Genomic DNA, 11,109 nt, shown 5'->3' with positions numbered 1-11,109 from the left:
AAAACATTAGAAACATTCAGATCTCAATTTGTTGAAACAGTTCCAAGACATGACTTCACACACATCAGGACAGGGGTGGAGGTGATACTTTATTTGTCAAAAATATTATTATCAAAATCAAGAATGTATTTGAGGCTTACACAGATTATCCAACGTTCTCTCTGTGCATGTGTCCCACAGTCCAAAGATTTTAGATTGATCAGTGTAAACTGCATAGTGTGTAAATGTAAATGTGAGTGTGTCTGTGTGGTGTTGTTTGTCTCTATATTTTGGCCCACTAATGGACTGGTGTCCTGTCCAGGGTCCCCCACCCTTACCTGCAACAACCCTACACACATGGTGACTATCAGAGACAGATTGGAAGCAAAAAGGTTACACCTCTCTTTCAAGATTCAAGATAGATTTATTGTCATTGTATGGTTGATTCTCTGTCATCAAGGGTACACAGAGGTTTGGTTCAGCACCAAGTTAAGAAGACGGAGGAGCAGAGAGATAAGAGTGGCTGTGGTGAATATAAACAGGGAGAGTCAGAGCGAAGCTGAGCTGAGCGGTAGGGTGAAGCACAGAGATAGAGCAGTTTCCAGACCAGCAGGAATTTGAGGATGGCTGATTGAAAGGAGGGGGAGAGAAGGACAAGAGGTGGTGAAAGGATGCTGATAATTCAGAGATTGAAGAAAAGGCCATGCAGAGTGGGAGGAGGGAGGTGTGGCATTGAACTAACATGTGTCTGAGAGAGATATCAGAGACCTCCGGTCCCCCCTCAAGTGGATCTGCTGAGCACCAGGGAATGCACTGCAGAGTTTGTAGTGGTTTTATTAGTCATCTTGTCCTCCTCATGGTTTTATATATTAGCACAATGTCTCTCTCAATAGCTTTTCTCTCTATTTCTCTTTTTCTTCAATGTCAAAACCTCAGAGACCAAATGGACCAGTTACCTGATGCCAAAAGCCAACATGTTTCCTCTCCTGCTGCTTTATTTTCATCTTTTAAGGTTCTATCAACTCATTCATTACACCTGTAATTACATACTTGTTCTCTGTTAAAAGACAAAACATCCTCATACAACATCCTCACTCTCATCATGGTGAACATCTCAGTTTCCTCCTCTCGTCTGATCATCGTCATCCTACACAGACTAAACTGCTTGTAACATTTGATTTTCTGGTTTCTTTATGTCAACATATTGTATGTATGATGCCATCTATGTCACTCCAAGTTTAACTTTATCATTTTAGGCATATTCTATATTCTTCTCTTATCTCTAGCTCCCCTTTCAAGCATCCTTACCCTCTTCCCTTCTTTGTCCCTACTTTGTTTTAACATATTTTTAAAAAAACATATTGCCAGTAGACTGATGTACATTAACACATCTGGGCACTGTTTGATATGCACATACATTTTAGATCATTTCAGTCTGCAGGACTTTCTGAGACATATTGTTGTTTGTTAATTGATAGTGACTTGAAACATGAGCCCGGTGGACACAATGAATTAACGTCCTCTCAGTAAAATAATGTTGCTGTGTTCTTTTCAGTAATGTCAGGAATGATGTTGGGAATATCCTTGGCCTCTGTTTGATGCCTGTAGCCATCAGCAGATGTTAGAGAGGTTTCCCTGTTGTTTGTTTGGTCTAAGACTCAGAGGAAGGCTGCTCGTTGTCACAGCAACAGCTAATCATTGTTTCAGAGTAAACAAATCACCAGATAAACAGGAAGCAATAGAGGGACAGCAGATCTCATAACAGCCAAGTAAATATTATTTCCCAGGATGCATTAGCTCCTGTCCGAGGATATTGCTGTAGCTAAAATGTGATTGGTCTGGACGTTAACCTGGCACCTGCTTCATAACAAGTGATTTCTCTTCCTCTGTGGTGTCGAGACGGAGCCTGAAAGACCAACAGCCTACTGTATATCTAAAAAAAAAAAAAAAAAAAAACAGTCACACATCTCATACCATGACATCATCAGCGCTCGTGAAGACCCTAAATGACTGTGACTGATGTCATTGTCAGTTTGAATAAAGTTTTATTTCTTTGTCATTGGGAAGATGTTGCTCTGGTTTCTGTCTGAGCCCCATTTGGCCCCTAAGGCGGATAAAAAAGGATGTATTTTCTTCTCTGCAAACACAAAACAAACAAACATTTTTAACAGTATTAATTAGTAATTACCAGTCATTAATCCACTTTCTATTTTGGATTAATGATTAATTAATATTTTAGTGTTGTCTTGTTCTCCCCCTCTCCCCTTTCCCCCTAGGAGGTCCTTCACCTCCTACCAGGCCATTGCTTAAATAAGAATTTTTTCTTAGCAATTGTTTGCCTGGTTAAATAAAGGTTGATGATGATGATGATGATGATGATGATGATGATGATGATGATGATGATGATGATGATGATGATGATGATGATGATGATGATGATGATTCTATCCAATTAAAGAACTCAAAGTTGTTTCTAAAACTTCATCACTAGTGAAAAGTGTCACATCTTTGAGACAGTTCACTACTTTCTGGTTCTGGTTTTGGGTGAAGTGAATGGGAAGCAGCATAATAAGAGCTGTCATATCTGATCAATTCCACCATGCCTTCTGTCTCTCAGAGACAGACGACAGAGTCTTTTGAGTTTACATTAGCTGAGTTGTGTTTGCACCACAATGCAGCTGGACACAAGATCATTTTCTCTTTGCTCTGCATAGCTGCTCTTTTTGTAGCAAAGGTCCTGGTGAATTATTTTTTTTATCCCTATTTAGATCTTTTGAAAATCATACCAAGTGACAGTTTTATTTTAGTCCTCAAATATCTCAGCAAGTCTGTGACTGTTAACTTCAGCATCCGTTACCAGGTAACAGCCAGAAATCTATTTGGCCAATCACGTTTTCCTTTTTATCGAATAGCCTGAATAGCTTTGTGGGGTTATTTTATTTTTTTTCTCTGTTCGAGATTCTGATCTTGGTGTTTAAAGACATCAAAAGCAAAAAAAAAAAAAAAAAAAGGGCACACACACTGTGATCTACTAAAACCTCTCATGTGTCTATGAGTTGTGAGTACATTATTCCTTTTTACATGGTTTCATTTGACTTTTTGTATTAGACACCTGAGGAGGTGAATCCCTCACTTCAGGTGGGGAATCAGGAATCAACATAAACTCACAATCTGAAAACGTTAGTTGTCTTTCAACTGAAAACACAAATCCATCATCAGACTGACCACACCCTGGACTGTCCACTCCTCACAGCCCCAGTGCTGCTGCAGAAGTTATGCTTCTGTGACCAGCAGATGGCACTCTGGTTCTAAGACAGCAAGGAAAGCAGCACCACCCACAGGTGAGGGGACATCCTGCAGTCATATACACTTGCTCCCCACAGACACTCCCTAACAGGAGGCACTGCATGCTAATACAGTACAGGACTTCACAGAAACACAGGGATAGATTTTCTATCATAATACAAACTATTCATTATATGGCAGGAATAGAGCCCCGAGTGTGGGGCATGGGGGATTGACATGGATTGTGTAAATTATATTTTGATATGAATTATGGATGAGGTGGAACATTTAAATGTATAGGCTTATAATGGTTACTGTGGGTGGACATTGCTGTGTGTGTGTGTGTGTGTGTGTGTGTGTGTATGTGTGTGTGTGTGTGTGTGTGTGTGTGTGTGTGTGTGTGTGTGTGTGTGTGTGTGTGTGTGTGTGTGTGTGTGTGTGTGTGTGTGTGTGTGTTTCGCAGGGTGACAAACCTGAGTGAAAGTGCAGTGCTCCACTGAGCCCATGACTTACAACAAGGAAATGACCTGCAGGTCACATATAGACATCAATCTGCCAAGACACGTCGACCCCCCTGCGCCCCCCACCTCTTACCACACCACACCACACCACACACACACACACACACACACACACACCGGTACACAGGGACATTTGCATGCTAGGATTAATCTATAATTCATCCATGAAAATCATAAAATCCATACCTGCTATTTTCCCTTCACTGTATCGTTTTCCTCACAAGGCCACAGAGTCATGCTGACAAGATGGAAACGTATAATGAAAAAACATGCTGACTGCACATGTATGTACACCCACACACAAAGATGAACCCATGTGCGCTTCAATACAAGTTAATCAAAATGAAACAAACCACACGAGTCTCCTCTATGTGAAACATGCTGGACTCATGGAAAAAAGGATACATAATTACATCTCAGTAATCTACTCACAATATCAAATGCCAGACAGACTATAAAGACAGCGGAGGAATGTGAGATAGAGACTTAGGGAGTGAGTGTAGCAACAACAGGTCTGATTATTTTTGATACTCCTGTTGAGTTGCCCTTTGTTGAGATGGGTTGTTATTAGGAAACGCTCTCCTGATAACTACAAGATATGGATACTGTAATTATCAGTAGATCAGTTTGGATTTATCAAGTCATGAATGTAAGGAAATGCAGCGCACCTCTCTAGCGAGTCAGTTATCATGTGGTTTTTATCAAGCTCAAGCTTCACATTTCAGTCATTCCAGTGCATCATTATATCCATTGAATCACTGAAAATGTATCTTAAAGGTTCCATGCTTTACATTTTATCCATGTTTTATCCAAGGTGTTGATCTGTAATACTGTAAGATATGTTTGTGGTTTGGTAGTCAGCCAATCAGAAGAAAGGAACAAACCTCAAACCAAAACCTGCTTAATAAATCGACAAAGACATGGAAATCTGGAAATCTCACTTTGTACAATATGGGACCTTTAAATTCACAGTGTGTCATTATGACCTCACTGCAGTGGCCTTAATGCAACCTTGGCTGCAGTAAACAAGAGTGTGTTTGTGCTCAAATGGTTTGACTCAGTTGGCAGCTGCTGGAATCTATTGGCAACCTCTCAACGCTGGGAAAATGCAGTGGTAAAATCACTATCAGCAGGAGCTGGTACTCAGCAATTATAGGAGCGTCAATGTGAACGGGGAGTCAGGAGGGTCATAAAGCGCAAGAACGTCCTGCATGGTGATATCTGTGAGGATAATTGGTGACCTCTATTACGACATACTACTGTTTACTCTGACCTTGGCTAAGGTTCCCTCGGGAATGATCTCTGTGCTGATATGGAGCAGAGCCTTGATGTAAGATCACCGTCCTGTGTAAAACATCAGTGGTTGGTCTGATGCGGAGGAGGGTTTAACATGTACTGGTATGTCTTCTGCTGTTGTCTTTATTCTCCTAATTGCAAACTTATTGTGACTGAAACGTGAGAATGATTCAGTAAACTATTTCACCTTCACATGTTCTCATTGTTTTATAAAGCACTGGCACAAGCTTCCTTTTACCTGCTGGTTCCGGCCTGATACTAATCTCTGCATCTATGTGACTCCTGCTAGAGTTTAATGATGCTGCGCTCCTGCTCACAGCACTGTGCAGACAGAAGTGATGTAAACTCTACGGGACCTCAGCACAGATGGTTGGAGCCAGAGGCAGGATTTGTACCTTCAGCTGTCATTTAGGAGCTTTGCTTAATTAATCCAGCGATGTAATGATGTAACTAAACTTAGAGGCCATTAGAAGGTCTAGCAGACTTAATCAATTTGATATTTGGAGCCTCTAAGTAGTAGGGTGTGTGCCCATGTCTCTATCAATTTGTTTCTTAAAGAGATTGGTATTAATTTACACTGAGGTCAAAGGGCTCTTTCGGATCTCATCCTTAGGGGGTCAAAGTAGGTCAGAGGAACAGAGAGGAAGTTGTCATAACCCATTAACAATTAATTTACTGGTCTGATTCACCAGCCACTTGACTTACTCAATGCGACTCATCAATCAAATTGCTGTTGTATAGCTCTGAACAGGAGAGAAAATATCAAGCCAATTTTCATTTAAAGACTGAGACCAAAACATCGACAAACCCTTACAGCAGTTCTGAAGAGTCGTGGGGAACGTATCAACTCTCTGTAGCTGCTGCAGACACTCCTTCTGTCCATTAAAAATCTCAAACAAAGTCAGTGTGACTGGACACAACATCAAGAAAAAAATGCGTAATATAAATTCTTTTAGGATGAAGAAATTATTTATGTGAAAATTGTGTTAATCCGTAAAATGCATGATCCCACCTGAGACAAGTGGAAAATGGAGAGAAACTTTAAATAACAGAGAGGATTTAGGTTCCTGTTGACATAAACATCTGTCTGCACACAGGGTTGGTTCTGATAAACCTGATTTATGTCTGATGACTAGACAGAAGTTGATAAGTAGGAATAATCTCCTCTCTTTTCCTCCACCTCCATGAACCATGAGGTTCAGGAAAGATGTGAAGAATCCATAAGAACTTAAGAAAAAACAGTTGTGGTGCAGTGAGAAGCCAACTGCACTAAGCTTTTGTTTATGTCTTTGGTTATTTGATCATGATGATATTAACTAGAAAAAAAATCTTCTAGCACAGCCTATCCTCTTGTTACTATTTCCCCTGAAATAACTTCAGCGAATCATTTCCTTTGACCGTCCACTATACCACCGTCCACTATACTCTCACATCGACTGGAAGAGAGATCACCCCACTCTTTGATGCATAATTCTTTCAGCTGTGTGATGTGTAGGATTCAGATCTTTGACTTGACTCTCAATTTCTTCCTCCTGAGCCCTTCCTTGGTGGGTTTACTGGAATGTTTTGGGTTGTTTCATGTTACATGGTCCATCTCTGCTTCAGCTTCAGTTTCTGGACACATGGTCTCACAACATCCTCAAGCGCTGTCTGATACAATGAAGAATTCATTGTGGATTCTGTGTAGGGGAGCTGGCTATAGGCACTGCTGCAGTAAACCAACCCTGAACCATGACATTTGGTTCGAGGTTCTGTTGCTCAAATGCTGTCTTCAGTTTACATACTGTGTCATGCCCAGGTGACTCACCTGTTTTTTTGCTTCCACGGCTCCCATGTACTCAAAACTTGTCCAGTCTCTTTCTGATGGTAGATGTAGTATGTACTGTGACATCAGCTGTGACTAGAACCTCGTGCAGGTCCCCTGATGACATTTTAGGATTGTTGGCTATGTCTTGACCTGGACATGTTGGTAGATATAAACTTATAAATAATTTTTCCCAACAGTAGAATAGCTGATGTCAGATTCTCTTGAGATCTCAGACTAATTTTCATCAACAATCTTTCTGAAGGCCGCAGAGAGCTCTTTGGATCTCACTGTGGTGATATCACAACAATAAGGAGCAAAACTAAATGCCTCTTGTTTAAAGTACACAGGTTGCACCAAAATCCTTTGTAATAATGTCCTAATCAGTTGCACCTGAATCTAATTACTTAATTAATAATGAATGTGAGGGTTCCCCAGCAGGAATTGCTATCTTTGGCGTAAATGGAGTGTTCTAACCTTTTCACATGACTGTTTGATTTCAGACACAGCTGTAGTCCCCTCCTCCCAGCTACTCAGCTGTGCACAGACAGCAACCACAGCGCTGTAGCCTACTGTTGTTCAGATTATTTTTTGTGTTATAGTACTACAATCGTCTGTCTCATCTAGGTTTCTGCAGTATCCTTGAGTTGTGTTTGAACTTCAGGTTCACTGCCTCCTGTCCTCCTGTGTGGCCTGCTGCACCTCAATCCTCGTTTGTCTGCCTCAGGTCAACCTTTTACAATCCTGCCTTCCCTGCTTGACTGCTCAGGATTTCTACCTGTGACTCCATAGTTATAACCCTACACTTGACATTTTCAAACTTTCAAAAACAACTAAATCAAGTTAAAAGAATTAAAGCAGATATCAGTGGAATGTTTTTGTTAATATAAGTCCTAAATAGTCCTATTTTCCGTCAGCAATCACTTACATGAAGTATTTCAGCCTAAACACGAGTCTCTCCGTCACTCTGCTCTGCTGTAACCCGAGGAGAAAATTTTCCTTGTGGGATACAAGTGTTATCCAATGAGGAGAGAGAACGGCATGAAGGGCTGTGTGTGCAGCCAAGGGATGCGCGTGAATGTGGTGACGTAGCACGAGGACCAATTGATGCCTGACAAGGGCGGGGGCTGCTAACTCATGGTGCGTTCAAAGAAACTCGTACTTTGTGTTTTTCCTTCCTGTGAAGTCATACCAGTTCGATCTGGTACGAGTTCACGGGTCGGAAGTTACGAGTGGCCGTTATAGGGAACTTTCACAGACAACAGGATGGTAAAAACACGAGCTACGGGTTACCTGGAACGCTACCAAGTCGTAGTTGTGACTTGAAGCTGTAACTTACGGTTTCAAAAGCCTGCCTTGAACGCAGCATTAGCCGAAACGGCCGTGAAGCTGATATCTGCTTTAAATGTAGCTACTCTTACTGGGGATGCTGCACATGCATCTCTAACATTGGCATACAGGAAGTCAATGGTCCTGTTTTTATGGGTTGGACAGTACACAAGCCAGCCAGATTTGAGGTGAGAGTGACATGAGTAAAGTCTCCATAACAAAAAGAGCTTCGGGGTGCTGGTTAGGCTATGTCACTATATCTCCCCCTCATGTATTCAGTTCACCTTTAATTCAGGAAAATGTTTTGGAACACAATATGACCTGTTTGTCTCATCTAAAACAGGATCATACTGTATGGCTTTGGTATTTTTAGGGTCATGAGACAATGAAAGAATGAGTCACACATTGTCAGTAGTAATTACTAGAGTTAGACAGCTGATAGGTAAGATTATTGAATGAAGCTGTGAAAAGGTTTCCAGTCAAGACACTCGTTGGTGCTTCAGGTGACAGATATAATGATTATAATGATTGTGGAAAATTACATGCTAATTGAAACCAGAAAGCTCAGTCACACTGACATATGTGGATAATCCAGTCACATCCACTCCTCTGGATCTCATCAAAGACAAGCAGCTCATTATGAAGGCGGACCTCCTTAACATGCAGCCTGTGTTAACAAGTGGAGATGATGATGATGGCATCCTTTTTTTCCCATGAATCAATAACCTCATCTAATCCTGACAGTCCTCACACAATTCCCATCACTAATACCTCATAACACCACAGTCTGTTAAATGCTGTGTTCAGGAGCACCTGATGATTTGTAGTCCTAGCAGTCTGTCATCAGCTCTGCCTCATTAACAAAGGCAGAGATGGATCCACCGACCCTTCAGTAATCTGCCTCTCAACAAGACATGCAAAAGCATTTTGAACATAGAGGAGACACACTGTTGGTTCAAAGCTTGATGAAATTTTGAATATCAATTGTCATTATAATCTGTTGTTTGACCGATATTATAGGTGCAGCTCCAAGTGCTGAAAACTCACTCACTGTCTGTAGGTATTGTCCTCACCACATTTCATTATGGGCTTGAATAACTTGGTAGTGGCTGAGACACCACACACACTACAGATGGAGTAGTCATAGCAACTCCCCAAGGGCTATAGCAGTCATGGCAGCACACTGGAAAAGGTGCTAAAATTACCATGTTCACCTGGGTGCCATGTTTCCATCACTGTAGATTAGGGCCAAGGCTGATAAAGACCACTGAGTCCTTTGACCTGGGCATGAACATCCATCAGGCCAGAAGTTAGTGTGTGTTAGTTTTCCAGTGTGAAATGAGCTTGCGTTTTCTTTTGTAGTATTCATCAAATTTAATTTGTGATCGGAAGGAATTATTGTATTGGCACACTTGTCTCCGTATAGGCTGCTCTGTTATGCTGCTGAATCTATGTGTATTCTTCATTCAAAGAAGAAATGTTAATGTAGCAGTTGAGCTAATTCCATAGTTTCTGCACTTGCATTGCTTCTTGTGTCTAAGAGAGACACTTGGATACTTCTGTATGGACTGAACACCCATCCATCCATAATTGTCGGTACTTCTACATTATGCGGCCTCTAGGCTACAAGAGTGAATGAACGGCCTTTTGGACTTGGTGCTGTGTGTTCATGAAAGCTATGCAATACAGTAATCAGACAAGACAAACAATGAAGATAATGACCTGAAACATAAGATGATATTAAACTCACTATCATTGTCATTTGGCAATATCACTTTAGGAACCCACTCAACCCAAACTCTTGTGATAAAACTGAGATTTTAAAACGCGTTATGCTTTCTCATTGTGACTAGCTGTTTACAACCTCAATTTAGCTTGTAGGGAGTTCAGGTGGCTAGCTAACAGCTACACCCTGCACACTCAGGTGTGTGGGACTAATTACCTAGGCGCACAAATGGGGTGAGGTCCCTCAAAGCCTTGAATGAAAAGACTGTTTTTCTTTACATTTTTTTTATTTTTATTTTAAACCAATTAAATAAGTAAATTATAAATTGACTGAATTGAGAAACTGGGCTTTGAATAAAAATAAATAAATAGTGGAAGCTTTTAGTGGGCCCCCTCTGTGCAAAATGGTTTAGTCCTCCTGGTGGACAGGTGGACTCTCTGCGTGCAGCGACTTTCAGACAGACGTCAGACGCACGAGACTGCGGCTCAGTTGCCTAGCACCAAGAGCAGCATGTCACTCACCCAAATAAACCCTGGTTGTCCAACTGTTAAGTCCCGTTTACATCCCGTTCCTCGCAACCGGCGCGTTTCATCCATGCATTGTGTGAAAAAAAAAAAAAAAAAAAAAGAAGTTTTAGCGCTGTTTCTGATCGGCCCACTCAGTCGTTTTCTCCCGGTCTAACGTTACGTCCACCGGGACACGGCCACCACGGCCCGCTGCTCAGTTCGGACGCGGTGTCACGGGCGGTCTGGACCGGTGGTCTGGACTCGGTAACGTTAATTTACCAGGTCCAGAGATGATTTACTGTCTCTTCGTGTCAGCATCTCCTGTCAGGACACTTGAAGCTAAAGCTAGCTAAAACTTTTTTTTTTTTTTTTTTTTCACACAATGCATGGATGAAACGCGCTGGTCGCGAGGAACGGGGTGTAAACGGGACGTAAACGGGAATAGTATCGTGGTGGATTATTAACAGTTAAACAGTTTGAGCTGGATGATTACTGGCTGTTTTGGACACAAGAGTGGAGGTAAGAACATATTTGATCAAGCGGTGTCTCTGCTGAGGATGAGGATGTGTGGAGGACTGTGATCAATCAGGTCGCTTTTTAATATTTTTGAGGTGTTGTGGTTTAGATGCTGCTGTGAAACCTGTAGTTTGGTGAACACTGTGG

Source organism: Trachurus trachurus (assembly GCF_905171665.1).
Source record: "Trachurus trachurus genome assembly, chromosome: 13".
NCBI classification, from domain to species: domain Eukaryota; kingdom Metazoa; phylum Chordata; class Actinopteri; order Carangiformes; family Carangidae; genus Trachurus; species Trachurus trachurus.
This window is presented reverse-complemented; position numbering follows the sequence as displayed.